Source organism: Panicum virgatum, chromosome 1N (assembly GCF_016808335.1).
Source record: "Panicum virgatum strain AP13 chromosome 1N, P.virgatum_v5, whole genome shotgun sequence".
In the NCBI taxonomy this organism is placed as follows: Eukaryota; Viridiplantae; Streptophyta; class Magnoliopsida; order Poales; family Poaceae; genus Panicum; species Panicum virgatum.
Genome location: NC_053145.1, coordinates 10180047 through 10203287, shown reverse-complemented (window position 1 = coordinate 10203287; position 23241 = coordinate 10180047). Strand labels below are relative to the sequence as shown.

Sequence of the window (23241 nt, the reverse complement as noted above, 5' to 3'; positions counted from 1 at the left end):
GGACAACAGAAAGGAAAGACTGCATGTAGTAGCAATTATTGTGTGCAGGTTAGAGTGGAAGGCAATGTGGTAATTACCTTTGGAGATTCAGGAACTTGGGGAATTCTGCTGGAAGGAAGTGCATAAAGAAACTTGGTTTAGCCTTGACCAAATCAGCGTCGTCAGTAGAAAGATCTTCCTCCCCATTGGTGCAAGGAACAACCGAGCCAATCACTCGCTTGGTGCTCAGGTCAATGGTAACTAGCGAGAACTTTCCAAACCTGCCTACCCAATCATACAATACAAAGTGCGCAACATTGATATCATCCATACTAAGCAAAGGGAGCATCATAACCTCACGTGGGAGATCCTCCGGGGTGTGTGTAGCCCACAGGTCATCTGCTTGAACAACAAAACTATTTGCTTACTGCGTTTCCGTCATTGCCATGGAGACGATGGTGAAACCAGTGTCAGGCACCATCCGGCCTAGATCAGCACCATCATGGCGAACAACATCAAGGAATGCCAACGTGCGACCACCTTCGGTGACCCACAAGCTATGGTACAAGCCGGGGCGGCCTGAAGGGCCTGAATGATGGAAGCTAGAGTAATTCGGAGGAAAACCGGTGAAGGTGGCCTTGAGGTTGCCTCCAAGGATGTCCTCACAGTACAATACACTTCTATTGTAGGCCACCCAACAGAGTGCATTCTTGAAGGGAATCACCTCGCTTGTCGTAAAGTCGAGCAGATTGTAGTGTTCAACATCCTGCCCCTGGAGCGGCAGATACATGACCTCCCACTTCTCATCACCATCAGTAGAATCACCAATGATGGTCGAACGGATCACCCAGAGCTCCACCTCCAGCGTCTCGTTCTCCGGGTCACGATAGCCTACGCCCAGATACGCCACCGCGAACTCCTCGCCGCAGATCAACATGTGAGGAACCAGTCCAATTAATCCTGCCTAATCGATTCTGTAAGATTCTTTTCTTCTCTATTTCTGTACAAGATCTTTTCTAGATGTACAAATCGGGTTGGGGTACATGGTTCTGAGTAAGATTACAAAAGGGTTCATCCCTAAACTAATACAAGAGATAGACAGAGAGGGAGAGAGAGGTGAGAGGAGGCGCAGACCATCGGCGGCAGGTGCTTCGGACGAGGAGAAGCTCTGGTGCGCCATTGCTCCAATAGCGGCGAGGAAGTCGGTGAGGTGCGGATCCGGCGGCGGCGATGGACAGCGACGTGGTGGCGCTTCCCGTCGGCCTAGTGCTAACCCTAGATCGGTTGGGATGTAGGAGAGGGTTGTGGCGGCGGTGAACCTCATTTTCATGCCCCGGCCCTTCTCTCGTTCTATATAGCACGGGCGACAGGGGCCCACCAGCCATATGGACTGGACGCCCCCGATCAGGGCGTGTTCAAGGGGTCCGGCCCGATCTTTGGATCGGGCCCGTGGAGATCAACTCCAACATTCTCCCCCTTGATCTCTCATTGTTCTTATTCTTGTTCTGTATCTGAATTTGGTCCATCCCATCGCAGATCAGTATATAGGGCGTGCCTCGTCATGACAGTTATTACCATCAGATTAACAGCCACAATCACCTTTCCGGTCTAGAACAGAGTCTTATTCTTGGGACCTCTTTGTTCAGAAATCATAGGCTTTCCTTTAAACTCATGCCGGCTAAGTGTTCTCTAAACACTTTGGGTGGTAGGCCTTTTTTAAGCGGATCTGCTAACATCTTGCTTGTTCTAACATGTGCCAGACAAATCGTTTGATCCTGGACCTGCTCCTTAACAACATAAAACTTAATGTCGATGTGTTTGGCAGCACCACTCGACTTGTTGTTATGAGCACAAAATAGTGCTGGCTCGTTGCCGCAGTATAATTTCAATGGTTTTTCTACGCTGTCGACCACTTTCTATCCGGGTACTAGTTTCTTAAACCATGTGACCTGCCCTGAGGCCTCATAACATGCTACGAATTCAGCATACATCGTGGATGATGTTGTGACTGACTGCTTGGAGCTTTTCCACGATATCGCTCCCTTTTGCAAGAGTGAAGATATATCAAGACGTGGATTTTCTATCATCCGCATCTCTTGCAAAGTCTGATTCTGAATATTCTTCTATTTCTAAAGATTCTGATTTTCTATATGTCAGCATGACGCCTGTTGTACCCTTCACATAGCGTAAAGTTTTCTTTACCATTTTCCAGTGCTCGATGCCTGGATCACTCTGGTATCTGCCAAATATCCCGGTAACAAAACTCAAGTCAGGGTGTGTGCACACTTGTGCATACTGTAAGCTTCCGACAGCTGAAGTATAGGCACTACCTTCATTTGTTCGAGCTCGTACTTGTTCTTGGGACACTGATGTTTCCCGAAACTATCGCCCTTGACTATTGCAGCACGTGTGGGCTTGCTCATATGCATACCATATTTCTTTAATATCTTTTTTTGGTATGCCTTCTGTGATAATGCTAACACCCCATTTCTTCTGTCTCGGTAAATCTCAATTCCTAAAATGAATGAAGCTTCACCGAGATCTTTTATATCAAACTTCGTGGACAAGAATTTCTTTGTCTACAGTAGTAGATCAACATCACTGCTAGCTAGCAGAATGTCATCCACATATATAATGAGGAAAATGAATTTTCCGTTCTTGAACTTTGCATAAATGCCATTGTCCTGTTAATTTTATTTAAAACCAAAATTTCTTTTTGTTTCATCAATTTTTAAATACCACTGCCTTGAGGTTTGCTCAAGCCATAAATCGATTTCTTCAGGCGACACCCTAAGTTTTCTTTGCCTTCCACGACAAAACCTTTCGGTTGTGCCATGTAGACATTTTTATATAAATTCCCATTCAAGAATGCCGTCTTCACATCCATCTGATGTAATTCTAGATCATAATGTGCCACTAAGGCCATTATTATTTTGGAAAGAATTTTTACATGAGACCGGGGATAATGTCTCATTGTAATATATCTCTTCTCTTTGTGTAAAGTCTTTCACCATAAGTCGTGCTTTAAATATTTCTATATTCCCTTTGGAGTCACGTTTCATCTTGTAGACCCATTTATAGCCTACTGTTTTGGCTCATTTAGGAATTTCTTCTAAGTCCCAAACTCTATTGGCACTCATATATTTCATTTCATCTTCCATGGCTGCAGTCCACTTGGATGAACTCACGCTTCTCATGGTTTCTTCAAAAGAGGTGGGATCATCCTCCATTTGAATTTCTTCACTATTATAGACTTCATAGTCATCAGAAATAGCTGATTTTCTAATTCTTTGTGGCCTACTCGGGGCCACTGCGACTGGTATTTCTTGTTCAGGAGGCTGCTGCTGCTCCCCCTCATCCATGGCAACGGGTTCTATTTGGTCCTGAGGAACAGGGTCCTCATTTCCATTTGCTGCCACGTCAAGAGAACTGACAACAGGCGTTGGCACTGCAGTTTCCTGCTTTATCGGTGCCGCAACCACAGGCAATGAGAAATAGGGCTCTTGAGTCATCGGAGTGGGAACGAATACCCGCTTCTCTTCAAGATTAATTTTTTTGGCTACCATGCTCCCTCGATCATCTGATCTTCTTAGAAGGCAGCGTGTCTTGTTTCTATAAACTTTGTGTTTTTGTCGGAATAGTAGAAGCGATATCCCTTAGACTTTTCTGGATAGCCAATAAAATGGCAACTGAGTGTCTTGGTATCTAATTTCCTAGTGTTTGGATTAAATACCTTAGCCTCAGTTGGACAGTCCCACACACGAAAGTGATTAAGCGAGGGTTCTCTTCCTATCCATAATTCATATTTCTGACCATATCCATCAGGGTACAGTTTCTTATTTCTGCTACTCCGTTCTGCTGAGGCTCGCTCGGTGTCGAATACCGGGCAACTATGTCATTTCCATAAGGAACCTTGCAAAAAGTCCAGGAACTTGGTCATAAGGGGTGTGCCGACCATAGTACTCCCCCCACAGTCGGGTCTTACTATCTTGATCTTTAAATCATGTTGATTTTCTACTTCTACTTTAAATATCTCGAATTTATCCAACGCTTTCTATGGTTCTTTATTTTCTTAGCAAATTTTTCTTTAATGCAATCAATACATTGTTCTAATTCTAAAAATTCTAATGGCAGAAGAATTGATGCTTTCACTAAGCGCTCTATTCTCCCCCTCTAAATATGGGCTAAACGACAGTGCCATAATTTCGACAAGATTGTATCAATTCGTTTGCGTTTCTTAGTAACATTCTCATATGAGGAGGCATTCTTATTCTCAGGCAGTGATAGGAAATATGACTTGTCTTGTCGAGAGGCAATACCAACGCATTCTTTATTAAACTATATTGCACACTTGCTATCACCAAAACGACAATCAAAAGAGTCATCATCTAATCGTGACACACATATCATATTCCTTCTGATTTGTACTAGGTGAGAAAAGTTTCTTATTGTTCTGATAGTTCTTGTTTTTCTGCTGAACATGGAAGACAAGCTCACTTCCATTGGTGGCCTTGAGTCTATCCTATTTTTACTACACATGATAAACAGTTTCTCAATATTCCTATTTTCTGGTTGAGTGTTCTAATTGACATGAAAAGTCGAAAGTCCTTGGGAATAGACTTGAACACCAGCTTAACAATAAAGGGATCTATAAGAGGCATGTTTATTGTCTTAAGCTTGTTTGCCATGTGACTCATTTCTAGAATTTGTTATCTTATTCCACCGCCAGCATATTTTATGGTCATATACTGCTCAGCAAAAGTGTTAACATAAGCTTGGAAGAATCAGTGAACTGACTCTTCACCATTACTAGATTCTCAGTTGCGGTGGCTCATTCTGAAATTGCCATTTCTTATACCATCTGAAATGGAACCTCTAATGATCATCAGGCACTTGCGGTTTGAAATATTCCAATGTTCCTGCTAAATTCCCTATGGGCTTTCTGTCGAATAGCCCATGCATCGTCTTCTTTGTTCTGAGCCTTTACGAGATTTTCTGGTTCTTCTAGAGCTGGCTTTATGATGGCCAAATCTATATTAGTCATCGCCAGAGCAATTTGTGGCTTCTGAAAATCATTTCCCATAGTTCTAGCCATATAATTTTGGAATGACATTCGCATATGACATAGCATTGGATCACAAAATTCGGAAATTTGAGTACAAATTCAAGATAACAATATTGACATGTTTAAATTTAACTTTGGTCAAAATTCAAACATACAATATTTTGTGCATCAAGTCTAAATCACCTTTGGGCAGAGATAGAAAAAATGCATAAAATTTCTGGACAAGATTATAATATTGCAACATCAAGTTTGGTGAGAAATTACAATATCATAATTTACAAAATTCTGTGTTCAAGTCAAAATTATATATTCAAAATTCAAATATATAATATTATGTGCATTAAGTCTAAATCACCTTTAGGCAGAGATAGAGAAAATGCATAAAAATTTCTTGACAAGATTATAATATTGTAACATCAATTTTGGTCAGAAATTATAATATCATAATTCATAAAATTATGTATTCAAGTCAAAATTCTATATTCCTCTGTATTAATTATCCCATTGGTTCAAATTAACACAAAGAAAGAATCACAATTCTTCGCAGCGGAAATACGTAAAAACTCTAAATATCCATGAACATGTTTCTGTAATTTCTGCTCTTTAAATAATACATGTTGGTGCATTTATTTACAGAGTATAAATTCTAATCAAAATCATTCAAAATTCGTATTCAATATTGTTTCTAGAAAATAAAAAAGGAAAAACTCATTCTGTGTTCTTTGTTCGGCCCAAACCGGAATTTGGCCCAAGGCCCATGCCGCGCTTAGCGCCCCTTCGCGCGCCCAAGCTGCAACCTGGACCTGGGCTGCGAATTTGGCCCGACGCAGTGGACCGCCGGGTGCCCTTTTAGGCTGGATCTGGCCCATCGGCCGGCCGGTGGATGCTGGCTGTCGGATCAAATCCGACGACCGCCCTTCAATCCCAGCGGTTCAAAACCGCGGGCCGGCCGGCTTCCAAAAACCCTAGCGCATTCTTCTCCGTCTTTCTCTCGTCTGGTCCGGGTCTGGCGGCGCTGCCGTCGGCGACGTTCACCGGCGCGCGGCCAAGCCTGGACGCCCGGCCTGGAGCGTGACCCCTTCTTTACTTTCTTGTCTTCCCCGTCCTCCCCCTCTTCTGGATCTAGCCTGAGCGGGCAGCGACGCCAGCGGCGGCCGGCGCCGGGGAAAGCGGCGGCGCTGCCGCAGCTGCCTCGCCGGCGCGCATGCTCGCCAAAAATTGAACGCGCGGCCGTCGAGGTGGCTGCGGGCGACACCCCGTTGTTCTTCTTTCTGGCCGAGACCCCGCGCGAGGGTCGCGCGCCGACGAGCGGCGGCGGCCGAGGAAGGTAAGTCCCTCCCGGGTGTTCTTCTCTTGATTCGATTCGGGAGTTCTTAGAGTTAGGGTTTGGGGATTTATAGGGTTAGGGTTCTTGGCGTTCTTGGTCGATCAGAGATCAAACCTTGTTTTCTTTCAGTTCTGTTGCTTCTATTCGAGAACGATTCTCTGTTTCTTTCTTTGATTCTTCCCCAAAAACCCGATCTACAACTAGATCGGTGAAATGATACCAATGTAAGATTCTTTTCTTCTCTATTTCTGTACAAGATCTTTTCTAGATGTACAAATCAGGTTGGGGTACATGGTTCTGAGTAAGATAACAAAAGGGTTCATCCCTAAACTAATACAAGAGATAGACAGAGAGGGAGAGAGAGGTGAGAGGAGGCGCAGACCATCGGCGGTAGGTGCTTCGAATGAGGAGGAGCTCTGGTGCGCCATTGCTCCAATGGCGGTGAGAAAGTCGGGGTCGGCGAGGTGCGGATCCGGCGGCGGCGATGGGCAGCGATGTGGTGGCGCTTCCTGTCGGCCTCGCGCTAACCCTAGATCAGTAGGGATGTGGGAGAGGGTTGTGGCGGCGGTGAACCTCGTTTTCGTGCCCCAGCCCTTCTCCCGTTCTATATAGTCCGGGCGACAGGGGCCACCAGCCATATGGACTGGACGCCCCCGATCAGGGCGTGTTCAAGGTGTCCGGCCCGATCTTTGGATCGGGCCCATGGAGATCAACTCCAACAGAGTCATCATCTATTGATCAACTCAGTTAGAAAGGACTAACCCCAGTAGTCCTTCGAATGTATCATGAGCACCGCCCAGGATTTAAACACACTCCACTAGCACAACAATAATACCATTACATAGGCACGTCCAATACATAAGTTTATATTACAAAAGAGGTTCAAGATTTAATACAACAAGTTTTTCAGAGTTTTGCAGCGGAAGTCTACTACTCGCACTACATACATAACGCAAAATAAGAAGGTTAACATTATATGCCGATAGTGCCCTTCTCGTAGCCACCGGCTATCTACTCCTCACCCGCACCTCCGTGCGCGGGGTAGAAGTAGCCAAAGACGGCCTCCGGCTGCGTATCACCTGCAACAACTTTAACGATAGCACCATGAGTACAAAGGGTACTCGCAGGACTTATTCGATATGGGTATATACTTGCCTGACTTCAAGGAGAATGCATTTGGTTAGTAGCAAGGATAGGTCATGGTATTTAGTTTTGCATAAAAAGCATCTACTTTGATCAAGTTGTAAGAAGCAAAAGACATAGCATCTATGATCTTTAGAGCATACATCAATGAAATTGCATAAGTAAAGTGATCATGCATGTATCATAAGCTCAATCTTCCATGAACTTCATCGGTAACTCTACGTTAAAGTCAAAGTACAAGAGCGTGCTCAATGTCCGACAATGCGGCTATTGCAATAGATCAAAAACCCTGCAGGGGCGTACAACTTTACCCACACGAGGACAAGACTAACGACCATACCCATGGCCAAGGATAAGTGTTGATTCATGCCTTAACCTTTCACACGAACACAACCGACTATGAGCGAACGGTCGGGAAGGACAAGTGCACCAGAACCGCCGATCACACTCCATCACGACTCGCACCGAATCCGATCAAGGCAAAGTGTGACTCATGCTAGTTGGCTTACCTTCCCATAATTAAGCATGTGGTTCGTACAGAAAAAATGCTCAAGTATCAAATCAATTACGCATCGGTCCTTAATCAACTCAAGCAAGTCTAACCATTTGAGTTCCACTCTCAACATGGCTCTACCATACTTGTCCAAGTCCGAATCACCATTCATAGTTGCTCAATTTTATTCATCATTGACTAACTAAGTAGAATCAAACATTATATCCTATAATCAGTTGTCTAGAAGCCTGGCAATAGACGTGTAACACATCTTTTACCTGATCCGCATTCTCCCTATTTGCCTTAAAAAACAGCAGGCTGTCATCTGCAAACAAAAGGTGACTAACCATCGAAGCCGAGGCTGCCACTGTAATTCTCCTGAGGTTTGATGATTGGATTATGGATTTCAAAAGGCACGAGAGGCCCTCTGCTGCTAATAAGAACAAATAAGGTGAGATCGGATCCCCCTAGATGGTGCAAAACTCTCCTATCGCTCCCCATTAAAAAGAATAGAGAAAGAAACCGAGGTTACCAATCTCATAATGGAGTCGACCCACATCCGATGAAAGACAAGCCGTAGCATGATAGCTCTTAGATATCTCCACTCCACATGGTCATAATCTTTCCGCATATCCAGCTTAAGAGTAGCGAACCTGCTGTCGCGGCCACGCTTCTTCTTCATGAAATGCATACACTCATAAGCTGTAATTATGTTATCGGTAATCAATCGTCCTGGCACAAAGGTTGACTGCTCTTCTGAGATCACATCAGGCAGCACCTTCTTCATCCTGTTTGCCATCACCTTGGAGGCTATTTTGTAGACGATGTTGCATAAGCTGATAGGCCTAAACTGGCTCAACTCCTCCGGGCTCTCCACTTTTGGGATAAGTACAATACATGTACTATTGATTACTGAAGGATCATCCTCCCCTCTCAAGATTCTAAGCACCACCTCAGTTACCTCGTCACCACATAAATCCCAATAGCGCTGAAAAAAGTGAGCTAGCATGCCGTCCCGTCCAGGCACCTTGGTCGGAAACATCTGAAACAATGCTACTTTGACTTCTTCCTTCCTGAAAGGTGCCACCAAACCCTCATTCATAGCCGGTGTCACCTTCACAGGGACCGTGTTCAGAACTTGATCCATATCCGTAGTACCCTCAGAACTATATAGAGTCTTATAGAATTCAGATGCCATAGCACCCATCCCTGCCTCATCCTCGGTACACTGCCCGTCGGCCTTCTTGAGTTTAACAATCCTATTCTTTCTTCTTCACTGGCTAGCTCTGAGATGAAAATTTTTTGTATTCTTATCACCCGCTGCCAACCACATTATTCTGGATCGATGTTTCCACATTATCTCCTCCCTGTGATTCAGCTCCATAATTCACTCTACAACCTTGACCTCGGCGTGTGACGGTCCCACCCGAGTTGGCTCCGATCTTAGGCGCTCGAGCTGTTCATTCAACATTTTTTGCTCCCACCGAACATGGCCAAAGGTGTGTGTGTGTTCCAAAGGCTAAGGCTTCCAGCCACCGAGGTGAGCTTGTCGTGCAGCTCGCTGAGGGTGTGCGCCTTCCCGGCGTTCTGCCAAACACCGGCAAGCATGTCCCCAAACTCCTCATGAGACTCCCACATCACCTCATATCTGAACATCTTCATTGGATGCCTCCTCCTGCCTCTATCCACCGCCCTGTCCCACCGTAACAAGATAGGATCATGGTCTGATGCCACGACCGTGAGATGCGACACCCGACTGGAGGGGAAGTGGGTACACCAACCAGCCGTCGCCAGCGCCCGGTCTAGCCTGACTCGGCAAAAAGAACCACCTGCCACCTTCTTCTCAAAAGTCCACTTCCGACCCATGAAGCCGAGGTCGTACAACCCACATACATCAATTGCTTCCCGAAAGCCCTCGATCTGTGCCATACTTCGTTCTTGCACACTGGAGTGCTCTTCTCTGTGCAAGACCTCATTAAAGTCGCCAATGCACACCCACGGTAAGTGCGATGAGGACTTTATGAACTTCAACATATCCCATGTTTTATGACGCTCAGAGAGTTGAGCTTCCCCATAAACACATGTAAGCCACCATGGCTCCTTCCCAAACTCGGTCACAATTGCATCAATATGGTACCGCGAGTACGGTAAAATCTCCACTCTAGTGTTATTGTTCCAGACAATTACAAGACCACCACTGCGGCCAGAACTGCTAACATAAAAAGCATTATCAAACCCTAGAGTATTTCTTAATGACTCTACTCGAGCCCTGTGGATCTGGGTCTCCAGAACACAGAGCACTATCGGGGCCATCTTCTTCGCGAGCTCGCGAAGCTCTCGAACTGTCGCAGCATTGCCCAGGCCACGACAGTTCCAACTGAGGCAACTCATTGCTCCGGGCGGCACTCCGTCCCAGAGCCTGCTAGATTCTTCTCTTCTGTTGCACCTTGCTTCTGCTTCTTCCCCCACGCCGCCCTCATCGTCTCCAGTAGCCTAATCCTCTCTACTAATGCCAAGACCACGCCATCCTTCTCTGCCTCGCTCAAACTCAAGGTTTGGAGCAACTTCTCTACTTCATCACCATCATCAGCCATTGCCGACCTCGATAGAGAGCCGTTCCACACCGTCTCGCCAAGGCCCACTACCACTTCCGCCGTAGCAATCGGATCAGGAAGTCCCACCAAGGCCGGGTAGTTGAGTAAATCAACCCCTTTGTCAGCCCGAGCAAGACAACCCGAATCCTTAACTGGGGAGGCGCATTGTCAGGGAAGAATCTTCGACGAAGCAGATCGCCGCCGAAGTCACCGGAACCCTAGTCGCCTAAGTCATGCCCCCAGATGGGGGCGGGGGGGGGGGGGGGTACCAGGCCTAAGTGGGACTTACTAGTTGAGAATTGAGATAGTTTGCAGATAGAGAGGCATAAAAAATGTGATTCGGCCCAACAAAAAAAACAGTAACCTCTTTAAATCAGCCCAAATAGAGACCATCAGGTTTCGTTTTCCTGGGCCAGCCCATATCTGCCTTACCGTTGACTTATCCACCTCGCAGACACTTCTATCTCAAAAAAAAAAAAAAAACCTCCGCAGACACTCCCGTCGATCCCTCCGCCGAGATCGCCGGAACTCGACTAGCGGCTGCCGCCGCCGCCTCCGTCTGTCCACAACCACGGCAGCTACCACTCATGTCCAGGTGCCGGCCAGTGCTCAGCCTCCGCCAGACTGCCAGTCTTCTTCTTCCCATCAGCTACTCCGATCCCAACTTCCAAGGGTATGTACTAACTGCAATAGAAAATGTCTCTTTTGTTGTAAGCGCGCGACTCACCACTGAGCGCTGACTTCGCTATGGGTTCGATCCACTCCTAGAACTGTCCCTTCAGCTGGTGGGCAGTTGGTTCCACCATTGGTACCTGCTCTGACCTCACTTCCGAGGTCGCGACCAAGGTAGGCGTCTCTTCCATTTTATGAGATCTCTCTGTTTTTTTTGTTTTTGTTTTTTTGGTACGGGTGGGCGTGTTCTTCAATTTTGGAAGGACGCATAAAAATAATTGTGGATGAAATGGAGCGATTATGACTTGAAGGAGCGAAATGTGCTACTTAAGAGGAGTTTGCTTATACATTTATGCTCATGTGTCGAAACAAACCAATATCCTGACCAATATACTTGGTCAGAAGAGCAACGGTCTTTTGTTTGAAACAAGAGGAAGCCTTGCTTATTTTTTTCCTTCTTTTTAACGAAATATTAGAAGGAAAGTAGGTGAGCTTCCGTTGTCGCAATCCTTCTTCAACATGGTTTACTGTACCATTGCAAGATGTCATGCACAGTGAAGACCATGGAATATACTTCAACTTCAGTGGCTTGAGGCTTGGAGTGAATCCCTGCGAAACCTATCTCTTATTTTCTGCAACTCTTTCAGAGCATCTCCAATTTGTGCACGCTCTGTTGGTGTCTCCATTGAGCATGAAATTCCAACACGCAGAATAGATGTTATGCAAGCAATCTTCGCATCTCTAGTTCTGTTATAGTCTGAGGTTATATTTTTGATGTCATCTGGCCCTTGTAGCAAGCGTTTGTCAACAATGTTAGCCACTTGATCTGGCACTGACATTTTAACATATTTATGAAGGTTGAAATCGTCACCAAATTCACTGTCTGTTGGTCTTTTTCTTGTAAACATCTCCAGCAATAGTATACCATAGCTATAGACATCACCATGGGCTGAAACCTCATTGCCCAATCCATACTCTGAAAATTTACAAGAAATTGCGAGAAAACAACAGAATGAGTTAATTATGTACATTTGATGATTATACATAACTGATTTCACAATAATTCATTTTTTAGGGTATGGAACTAATGGATATGTTCTTACTTTTGCCATTTGTGGTGAACATCTAAGTTTTGCCAACTTGTTCTAATATACAGCCTCCTTCCATCAACGTAAGGTTTATATAATATGCCTGTTTAGTGTATAAAAGTTGCACCATAATGAATTTATATTCAAAGTGGCTTCGATGATTTAATTTGTAGTGATCGATAATATATTGTACAAGAAATTAAGGATCATAATCTAATATGGAGTACTTGTCCCCCTATCAAAATACACATTATTTTGATAAACAGAGGGAGTAACCAATAGGTGAGATAATGATAAAACCTGTTTGTTAGATACTGATAAAAGCTAGTGATAAACAAGAGTAGTTGTAAATTCACCTGGAGCAGCATATCCAGTTGTTCCTCTCATTCTAGCCCATGCACTTGATTTCTCAGAACTGACATTGTAGTCTTCATGGTAGAACCTTGCCAGCCCAAAATCGCCAACACAAGCAACCATGTCATCATCAAGGAGAATGTTACTAGGCTTAAGATCGCAGTGGATAACTGGCAATGGTTTGTGCTGGTGTAGATATTCAAGTGCAGAAGCCACATCAATAGAAATATCTAGTCTTTGGATGAGGTCAAGCGACTTGTATTCACCATCTACCTCAATTGCCTGGTGCAACCAATGTTCTAGATTTCCATTTGGCAAGAATTCAAATACGAGGGCTTTGAAATCGAGGCCTCTAAAGTCCACACCTGAGCAGACTGTTAAGATCTTCACAAGATTACGATGCCTGACACATCTCAAAGTCTCACATTCTGCAGCAAAACTTTGAGGTGCCCCGTGCTGTAGGAGATTGAGCACCTTTACAGCAACCATCACTTGCAAATTATTAATCACAATTTTCCCCTTGAACACTGAGCCAAAGCTCCCTACTCCAATGAGGTTTCCTGATGAGAAACTATCTGTTGCACGGGCCAATTCAGCATATGAAACCCTTATCTGTCGCTCACTGATTGTTGATGGTGCTTGGAAGTTCAGCTTTGTCTTCTTTTTCCAAATGAAGAATACAAACAGTGCAAACATACTAAGTAGACATGCACTGCCAAAGGACATTGCTATTATAAGCCTCAAAGGTGGCTTCTTGGTACTGTGGCTGGAGTAAGGTGGCAACTTCAACTGAGGTATACCGCCACATAAGCCATAATTTCCTAGGATTGTGGTAGAAGATGCATTTTTGAAAATTCCATCTTCTGGAACTTGACCTTTAAAGTTATTGAATGAAAGATTGAGAGTAGAAAGACCTCTCATGTTAGCAAGGAACTCAGGGATGTCCCCAGACAAATTGTTGTGGGAAAGATCTATCACCAAAAGGCCTTTCATCTGCTCTACTGATAGTGGAATTGTTCCTTGAAGGTTGTTCTGTGATGCATTAAGATATTGCAATGACTGGCACGCTCCAAGGGAGACTGGAATCTCTCCAGATAATTGATTACCTGAGAAATCTAATTCCCCAAGATTATTGAGATTACCTAGTTCTATTGGCAAAGTCCCAGTTAATAGATTATTTTGAATGCAAATCATACAGTGTTTTTATAGAGAAAATTTCTCTAGGTATTGGACCGATGAGGCTGTTGGACGAGATGTCTAATGTTTGTAATCTAATGTTTGTAAAGGACATCCCATAAGGCTAGAAGGTATGCTTCCATTAAGCATATTGTGACCGAGAGAAATTATGATTAATTTTGTAAGATTGCCGATGGTTGGAGGGATTGATCCTGATAGGTAATTCTCCCCTAGGTCTAATAGACTTAGTCTTGTTAGTTTTCCCACTGAGTTCGGAATAACACCCTCCAGATAATTTTCTGATAGAGAAAGCATGTTCAGATTGACCAAGTTTGTTATTTCTTCAGGAATCCTTCCAGTTAAGTTGTTGGATTGCATGCTAAAAATCTCCAGATTTGTGGAGAGATTGCCCACTGAACTTGGTATCTCACCTGCAAACCTATTATAACTCAACGCCAACATCTGCAGATCACTACAATTGGCCAGTCTAGCCATGAAACCCCAGTCAGCATCTCCCGTTGCTTGGATCTGATTTTCTCCCAAGTCTAATGAAAACAATTGAGTTCCTAAGCAATTAGGAATTGTTCCCGTTAATAAGTTACTTACAGCTTCAAACATTTGAAGCATAGAGGAATTGCAGAAGAGGGGTGGAATGGGACCATGAAATTGGTTAAAATCTATGAGAAATATCTGTAGGTTTGGAAGGTGTTGACGCAATTCTGGTCAACACACGAAAGCGCTAGCATGCGCGGATCGCAAACGATCCTCACCAGCGAGGTCCTGCGCAGACCGGTCAGACCGCTTGAGGCAGAGACGCCACGAAAATCTAAAACCACGAGCTCGGGAGGGACCCCGTCGGAGCTCGCAGATCTAGGGTTGTCCTGGAGTCGGCAGGCCACCCAGAACACCCTCGAGTGCCGTAGAGACGAGCAAAGAACAGCAAGGGATTGGAAAAGCTAGGGTTTGGAGATAAAAAGTAAAGAGTAAATGTGTTGATTTGATTAGGGTTACCTCAATCGGCCGTGACCCTTCATATATAGGGTGGGGAGGTCTATACCCATCAGAAGTCGTAACCCTAACAAATCACGTGTCAAAATATAACTCCTAACTCGGATTGGCTGTTTCGGACCGGTCTGACCGCTCTGGACCGGTTTGACCAGTCAGACCGGGGTGCATGTCTTCCGGGAGGCATAACTCCCTCATCCGGACTCCGAATTGGACGATCTATATATGCATTTCGATCGTCTCGACGAGATCTACGCAATGGTGCAGTCCAATTGACATTTTGACAATGTTACCTAGACCGATCTGACCGGTTTATTGGACCGGTCTGACCGGTTCGTCCAAATTATCCAGCAAACTCGGTATTTGCCAAATTTGGATGTCAACAGAAGGTTGTAGCCAATGTCAAGCGGAAGAGATCCATTGAGGTAATAGTTTTCTTGTGCACTGAACATTTCCAGATTGGAAAGATTGAATAGCAAAGGAGGCAGCGGACCTTCTAATGCGTTGTTGGCTACGCTGAGGTTTGAAACAGAAAGCAGGTTTCCAATGGAGCTGGGTATGGAACCTGTGAGGTTGTTAAACTGCAAGCCAAGTACTTCAAGCAAGTTAAGATTCCCAAGTGATTCTGGAATGCCTCCAGTCAGACGGTTTGACTGAAGATCCAGCCACACTAGCGATGTGAGATTTCCTATCTGAGAAGGGATGTATCCTGTAAGGTCATTATATCCTAATTCAATTGCTGTGAGAGATGAGAGATTCTGTAAAGGTGGAATGCTCCCTGTCAGATTATTTGTATGCAGATTAAGAATAGTCAATGCTGAGAGGTTTGCTAATGAACTTGGGATGGAACCAGTCAGCTGATTGGCACCTAAAGAGATTTTTCTTAATTTGACAAGGTTACCTATCCAAGTTGGTATCTCTCCTGTTAGATGGTTGTGTGCAATGTAGAGAATCTCCAGGTTCACAAGGTTGCTGAACTACCAAGGGATGGTTCCTGTAAGCCTGTTGTATCTAACATTGAGTACCTTGAGATTCTGCAGGGACCCGAGCTCATGTGGTATCTCCCCCTCAAGCTTGTTTTGGAAGATCACAATTGACTGTAGGTATGACAAGGCGGCGAGCTCCTGCGGTAGAACCCCTTGCAGGTGGTTACCGGGGAGGTGCAGCTTCCTCAAGAACGTCAGGTTGGCTACCGAAGAGGAGATAGCGCCCACGAGGCTGAGATTCTCGAGATCCGAAGCCGTGACACGGCCATGGCGACGCCCTCGTCTGCCGCACATCACGCCGCGCCATTGGCACAAAGGGATGGAGCGGTTGCCCCATGACTCAAGAGCGTGCAATGGATCAATCCTTATGAGTGATTTGAAAGATAGGAGAGCAAGGTGGTCACTAGTATTATCTGTGGCAATTCCAGCACTGGATATCACGGCCGAGTCCGTGCTAGCAACAAGTGAAAGGAGAGGGAGAACAAACAGGAAAGATTCTGCACCTACCATTGCTGGGGATTGCGAGGTGCTGTCTGTGAAGGCTGGTGTTCTCTTCTGGTTAGGGAAGAGCTATATTTGTAGACATAGAGGTGCCTGTTGGCACCAATCTAGGGCCAACACACGAACGCGCTTGATCGCGCAGCGAGCGACGGCACAATTTGCAGCGCTGATGCTCAGACCGGTCAGACCGGTCGGGGTAACCGGTTAGACCGGTTCGCCGGTGCAGAACGGCGAAATCTGACGAACGCTCGCCCGGGAGGGACCCTGTCAGGGCAAACGCGCGTAGGGTTGTTCTAAGATCGGCAGGCCACCTAGAACGCCTTCAGACGTCGCGGAGATAAAGGAAGAACAGCAGAAAAGGGTTGGAAGGAGCTAGGGTTTAGAGATAAAAGTAAAGGCAATAAGTATAAAGAAAAGTAATGTATTGATGTATTTTGATCGATTGGATCTCTCAATCGGCCGTGGCCCTTTATATTTATAGGGTGGGTGGACTTGTCCCGCAAGAAATCCTATTACAAGATCTAAATTTATGAAAAACCCTAGTTGTACTCGGACTCTACCTGGACCAGTCAGACCGGTCGGACCTACCGGTCGGACCGGTCGGTCCTTGCCGGACAGGGCACAGTGCCTCGACCGGTCAGACCGCTCGGTCAGACCGGTTGGTGCCAATTTTGGCTGTCAACATATGCCCCCCTGTTTTTTGGTAAAGCTTGCTTGCCAAAAAACATTCTTCTGAGCCAAAATTGTCTAAGGGCGATAATTAACACTACATCGGCCATTTTTTTTACTAAAGGCAATAAACAGTTATCGGCCATGTTTTGCTCAAATCGATGTTGAAACAACTTGTTTGGGCCGCCACACCTTCTTCATTATCGCTGATGTCTTCGGCACGGCCTCCACTTGCTGTTCCATCGACTCCTTCTTGCGCATACGTTGCAGCCTTCGCTTCTGAGTATGAGACAAGCCTGAGGGACACCACCTCGACTGTAAATACTTTGAATCTTGCTCCTTGCTCTTTTCATTCTCTTTGCTGCAATCAACATCTTGTTTGACCGGATTATTGCTAGCAACAATCGGTCTTTGTAATAATGCATGATTTGGATACATAGGAGGATATTGAATATAATATGATTGCATATGCATCCTACTATAATCCATAGGTGTATAAAAGTAAGGATACCAGCAATACCATGGAGCAATCAGTCCACTAGATGAAGTATAATTACCTCGACTCGATTGCTCTTGATGTCTTGACGATGATCCCGTATCCTTAACTTAGCTTGGTCACCCCTTCTGTCTCTGAGCACTCCCTTTCATCTCATATTTGGCCAAGAGTTCCTTAAAACTCGGCCTTGTCTTGATTTTGGAGGAGTTCCCAGATTTACTGGGCGCACCGGTCAGACCGGTTCTAGAACCGGTCTGACCGGTCGGACCGCCTTTTGAACCGGTCAGACTGGTCGACTCGCTATCGGCCCCTTTTTCTTTGTCCTGCCCCCCGAGTGTTGAAGCCTCTGTTGCAACTCGAGGAGTCTTGCTCTGCAGCACCTTTTTCTCATGCCTTTCCTCACCAACCACCATATTTTTCCATTTAGTCGATTCGGTTTGATGCGGCCGAATCAATACTTTTGGATTTGACAACTCAAGTGTATGAACGGGAAAAGGATTTTGATCAATTTGCATCGCAGAAACAACCAATCATCCTTCATTTATAGCCGATTGTATTTGTCTATGAAGAACATTGCAATCATTAGTGGCATGAGAAAAAGTATTGTGTAACTTACAATATGCACGCTGCTTCAATTCCTCCGCTGATGGAATAGTGTGAGAGAACTTAATCTTCCCAAGCTTTACCAATTCATTAAAAATTCTATCACACTTTGTCACATCAAAGGTGAATTTAATCTTATCTTGCCGATTTTTAGAAATTGGCTTTAAAGAAGTACAAGTGCTAGACTTATCACTAGATGACCATACAAATTCAGCAGCATATACTTCATTACCCTCATCGTCTGAAGATTCTCCTTGTAGCATATGCATACTAAGACGATCGGGTTTAAACTTAGACTCTTTGCTTCGGCTTTCCTGAGCCAAAGCCCTCTGCAACACTTGATTAACAGTTAGAAACTCATATCCTTATAATTTTTCTTTAATATGAGATCTCAAACTATTAAGAGCTAATTCGGCAAGATCCTTTTCAGAAATAACCAAGCTATAACATCGGTTTTTTGTATCTCTAAATCTTCTAATAAATTCAGCAACAGACTCATCATGCTTTTGCTTAACCGATGTTAAATGACATAGCCTCAACTCATTTTCACCATTATAAAAACGATCATGAAATTTACGCTCTAGTTGAGACCAAGTTTGCACAGAATTAGGTACTAATGCCGAAAACCATGAAAAAGCAGTGTCAGATAAAGACAAAGGGAACATTCTAATTTTCAAATGATCAAGACTCCCATAAATTCCCATTTGCACATTAAACTGACTAATATGCTCCCATGTAGTTCTACTATCCCCCCAGTGAATTTAATAAATTCAGGCACCTTGAAATTCTGAGGATATGATATGGAATCAAAACTCTTAGGATAAGGCTTTTGACAGACTAGAGTTTTGTCCTTCAATTCTACGCCGAAAGTTTCTTTAAACATAACAGCCAAATCTTTCTTATGCTTCTCAAGTATTTGATTAAAATAAGAATCATTTGGCCTTTGAACATTGGTATTAGAGCTATTCGGCACATGCGGTATATGATTCGGTTGTATATATGGTATTTGCTGCAAATGTCCATTATTTGGCGTTATACCATATGAATAACCTGAACCCTGAGGAGGCATAGTGTATGAATTATTCATTCGGCTAAAGCCAGCCGAAACATAAGATACACTAGTAATTGGTTCAGGAGACGATGGATATGCAACTAAAGCTCCAGAACCGGTCTGACCGGTCTGCGAGACCGGTCTGACCGCTCCATGCGCGTGATACTGCTCTGGAGTTTTCTGACCATAAAAATTCATCGACATGCCGTATTGAGGTGCATGTGCTGCCGATGATTCAAGATGCATAGTATTATGATAAAAAGTGCCATCAATATTAGGTCTAGGAGTACCACTATCATCAATCAATGGTTGCTTGCTTAATGATTTATCAATCATATTTTGAACAGTAGCAAGAATCTTTCCTTGACCATTAACCACCAATTGAGTAATTTGCTCTAAAGTAGGCGGTGTTGTAGCACTTACAGTAGCACTTGATTTGGCTTGCTCATCTTCATCCGAAAGAATGACCACCTCCTTGTCTTTAGAGATATCACCCTTCCGATTCTTGGAAAAGTGAGACAAGAATCACCGACACTTTTCTTCAAGTTCTTTTTCCTTGCGCGGCTTGTTCTCTTCTTCACACTCCTTTATGAAGGCTTCATAAGCTTGACGATCCTCGGGCGGCAATTCATCAACAGACGGTCTGCTGATGTTATCGGGATCGATCTCACCAGGATTCGACAGCTTCACCATGGTAGTAGATGGAGTAGATTAGATCGGTTTTACAACAGATCTTTCTTCCCCAGCGGAGTCGCCAAAATATGTTGGCGCCAATCTAGGGCCAACACACGAACGCGCTTGATCGCGCAGCGAGCGACGGCACAATTTGCAGCGTCGATGCTCAGACCGGTCAGACCGGTCGGGGTAACCGGTCAGACCGGTTCACCGGTGCAGAACTGCGAAATCCGACGAACGCTCGCTCGGGAGGGACCCCGTCAGGGCAAACGCGCGTAGGGTTGTTCTAGGATCGGCAGGCCACCTAGAACGCCTTCAGACGCCGCGGAGACGAAGGAAGAACAGCAGAAAAGGGTTGGAAGGAGCTAGGGTTTAGAGACAAAAGTAAAGGCAATAAACATAAAGAAAAGTAATGTATTGATGTATTTTGATCGATTGGATCTCTCAATCGGCCGTGGCCCTTTATATTTATAGGGTGGGTGGACTTGTCCCGCAAGAAATCCTATTACAAAATCTAAATCTATGAAAAACCCTAGTTGTACTCGGACTCTACCTGGACCGGTCAGACCGGTCGGTCCCTGCCGGACAGGCCATAGTGCCTCGACCGGTCAGACCGCTCGGTCAGACCGGTCAGACCGGTTGGTGCCAATTTTGGCTGTCAACAGTGCCACCAACGTTTTTGTTACGCTGTGAAATAAAAAGGTACAAGGTCACTTTCAGTGGATTTCCCACACCCAGTTAAGTTATGCATAATTTGTCATAGTGTACTATCGATGTCTATGTATTTTCTCAAAATTAATTAATCTATCATTCATGTAATATAAACATATGAAAACTGGTATATATATATATATATATATATATATATATATATATATATATAATCACAGAAGAATACATATTTAATGTGTTATTTTTCTTTAACTTCCAGAAAAATTATTTTTATAAATATTCCAGGACAAGTTTAGTGGACTTCTTCCTCTTCCTATTGATAAATGAAAATTTATTACTCTGAACCATAGTCACAGTAGTCTGAAATCTCTTACTCCATTCTTTTTTTTTATGAAACAGGTGGGGTTGCCCCATACTAGTTATTTATATTAATTAAGTGAAAAAAGAGAGTACATAGTACAAAATTATGAAACTAAGAAGGACATGAAAAAATGGAAAACAATACAAAATCTTACTCCATTCTTACTGTCTCTTCGACCCCTTAAGCCTGGGGTTTATAATTTTGTTGTTCTTTCTACTCCCTATTCTCATGACCTAAACCCTAGCTCAGTGTTTGAAATTTGGGGCATATGTTGCTGGATGAGACAGAGAAAATGGTGGGCCGATGGAGATGTTAAGAGGAGAGTGTGTGTAGGTGCTAATGCACTCTCGAGCGGAGTGCTTCCTGCAAAATGTATCAGGTGGAGGCGGTGCGTCAGTTGAAGTTCGTTGCTGGAGTAGCTCATTTTTTTTTAACAAAGGAATGTCCCGATCCTGTGCAGTCAAGAGAATGTCTACAGTCAAATGAGGGATCCGGCTCTCGGCCCTCGTGTTACAACAGTTCTTAGACTTTAAACCTCAACTGAGGAATTTCACAAAAAAAGAGAAACTAAAAAACAAAGAAAGAAAGGTAGAAGGTTAAGTTTCAACCTTTTTCTTGTTCCCACTTTGGCAATGTCTTCACACAACATAAATTCATCACATCTTTGTTTGTTTAGAAACTTAATGTCCGAATCATTCGTGCTTGCGATGTCTCTTCACGTAAATCTCCATCTAACACATAGGTGTGAGGAGATATCGACATCGCCTCTAAGAAAGGAATGGGACCAAAAGGAGTCACTAATTTCGAAGTCGTCGTAATGCCGACCAGGATTCCCTCAAACGGTTTCCATCACATCTGGCTTCAACATGGACATGTAGGTAGGGTAAATACATCGACAAAGCCTCCATGAAGGAAAGCAGTGCCATTGCCGGTCAGCTTGAGGTCGGACTGGGATTTCTCCCTACGCTCTTCGAAGCCACATCCGCATGGTCGCCTTGCACTTCGCCAACCAGACCTGATCGGTTCGTCCACTAGTAGCGGTCCGCCTCCTAGCCTTAGCATTGACTCCACCCGCGAGCCATAGCTGTCGCCCCCCATCCTGCTAACGCGCATGCACCTCAGGTGAGATACGGCATCACAAGCCTCACTACAGGCCCGGCGTCTAGTGGCCCTCAGGCCACACGGGAAGGGAGCAGAGGAGTTGGGGAGAGGGCCCTTCGATGCAGGCCTGCTGCCGAGTTGTCGCGGCGATGGTGAGAGGAGGCAGCGCTTGTCAGCATGGCGAAACACGCGAGCCGAACCCGGACGTAGCCGCCACCGTGCGGCGCTGCCTTCTTTCTGCCGTAAGCCACCATGTTCACCATCTCGGCCGCGCCGATGCTGTCAGCGCATTCTCTCCCCACAGGCCGCGCGGTAGCAGGGGGAATCGGGCGAAATCGCCTCGTCGCTGCCCTCCCAGCTACCACACGAGCCTCCAGCCAGAGACGGAGCTCCCCATGCGGCAGGGTGGGGCAGCTGCTCCACCTACTGCCAGCAAGGAGCCCCTAATACCCTTCTCTTCTTCCTCAGGCGCGACAGTCGAGCGGCGGTGTTTGGTGCCTCCAGCGACGCGTCTGGACACCTGGACTGTAACATGTTCTTTTAGGGCGCATGACAGAAGAACGAAGGCCAAAGGCCCAATATGTGGAGAGAGCCCATGAGCGCAAGAAATCACCAGCCACTACCTAGCTCTCCATCCCCAATCTCCCAACCAACCCTTCAGTTCGTCACTGCATCGTGTATCAGGCCACCCCGTGCCGTCTAGCGCACCGCCACCGTGCCCTAGACCTAGCTGCAGCCCGCCCCTTGCTACCACCTACCACGGTGCCGTCGCTTGCCAAAGACCTTGCTGCCTATGTGGCCCGTTGGCGCCCCTTGCCAGGCTAGCTGCAGGGCTCACGCCTGGTGCGCGCTGCTGCCTATCTACCTGCCTCAGCAGCTCAGTCCTGCAGTGCAGGCCACTGGTTAGGGTGAGTGTGCTATTTTTAGATAATCATATATGATAATATTATACACAAACTAATTTGTTCTTCGAATTCATAGATTTAGTTCACTACTACAGAAAGGGTCTTTGATCCTTTGCATTTGTCCTGGTTGTTGTTAGACACGGGACCAATAAAGATTTTATCCCGGGTCTAAAGACTGGCCAGGTTACTGTAGAGAGCAGAGCATTTAATCCCGGTTGAAATCCATCAATTATCCCGGTTGGTGGCTCCAACCGGGACCGATACTATTAGTCCCGGTTGCAGCCACCAACCGGGACCGATAGAGGTGCTTTTATCCCGGTTAGAG

The 23241-nt window shown here is 45.2% G+C and overlaps 1 long non-coding RNA gene and 1 pseudogene across 1 annotated transcript; one reads left to right on the top strand and one right to left on the bottom strand.

Annotated features, from left to right (window-relative positions):
• The first annotated feature begins 11079 nt into the window (after nucleotides 1–11079).
• On the top strand, nucleotides 11080–14114 carry LOC120655092. Its single transcript, XR_005667308.1, has 2 exons — nucleotides 11080–11274; nucleotides 11370–14114. It is a non-coding gene; the product is annotated as an uncharacterized LOC120655092 (long non-coding RNA).
• Nucleotides 11817–16392, bottom strand: LOC120655091 (annotated as a pseudogene).
• Nucleotides 16393–23241: the final 6849 nt, after the last annotated feature.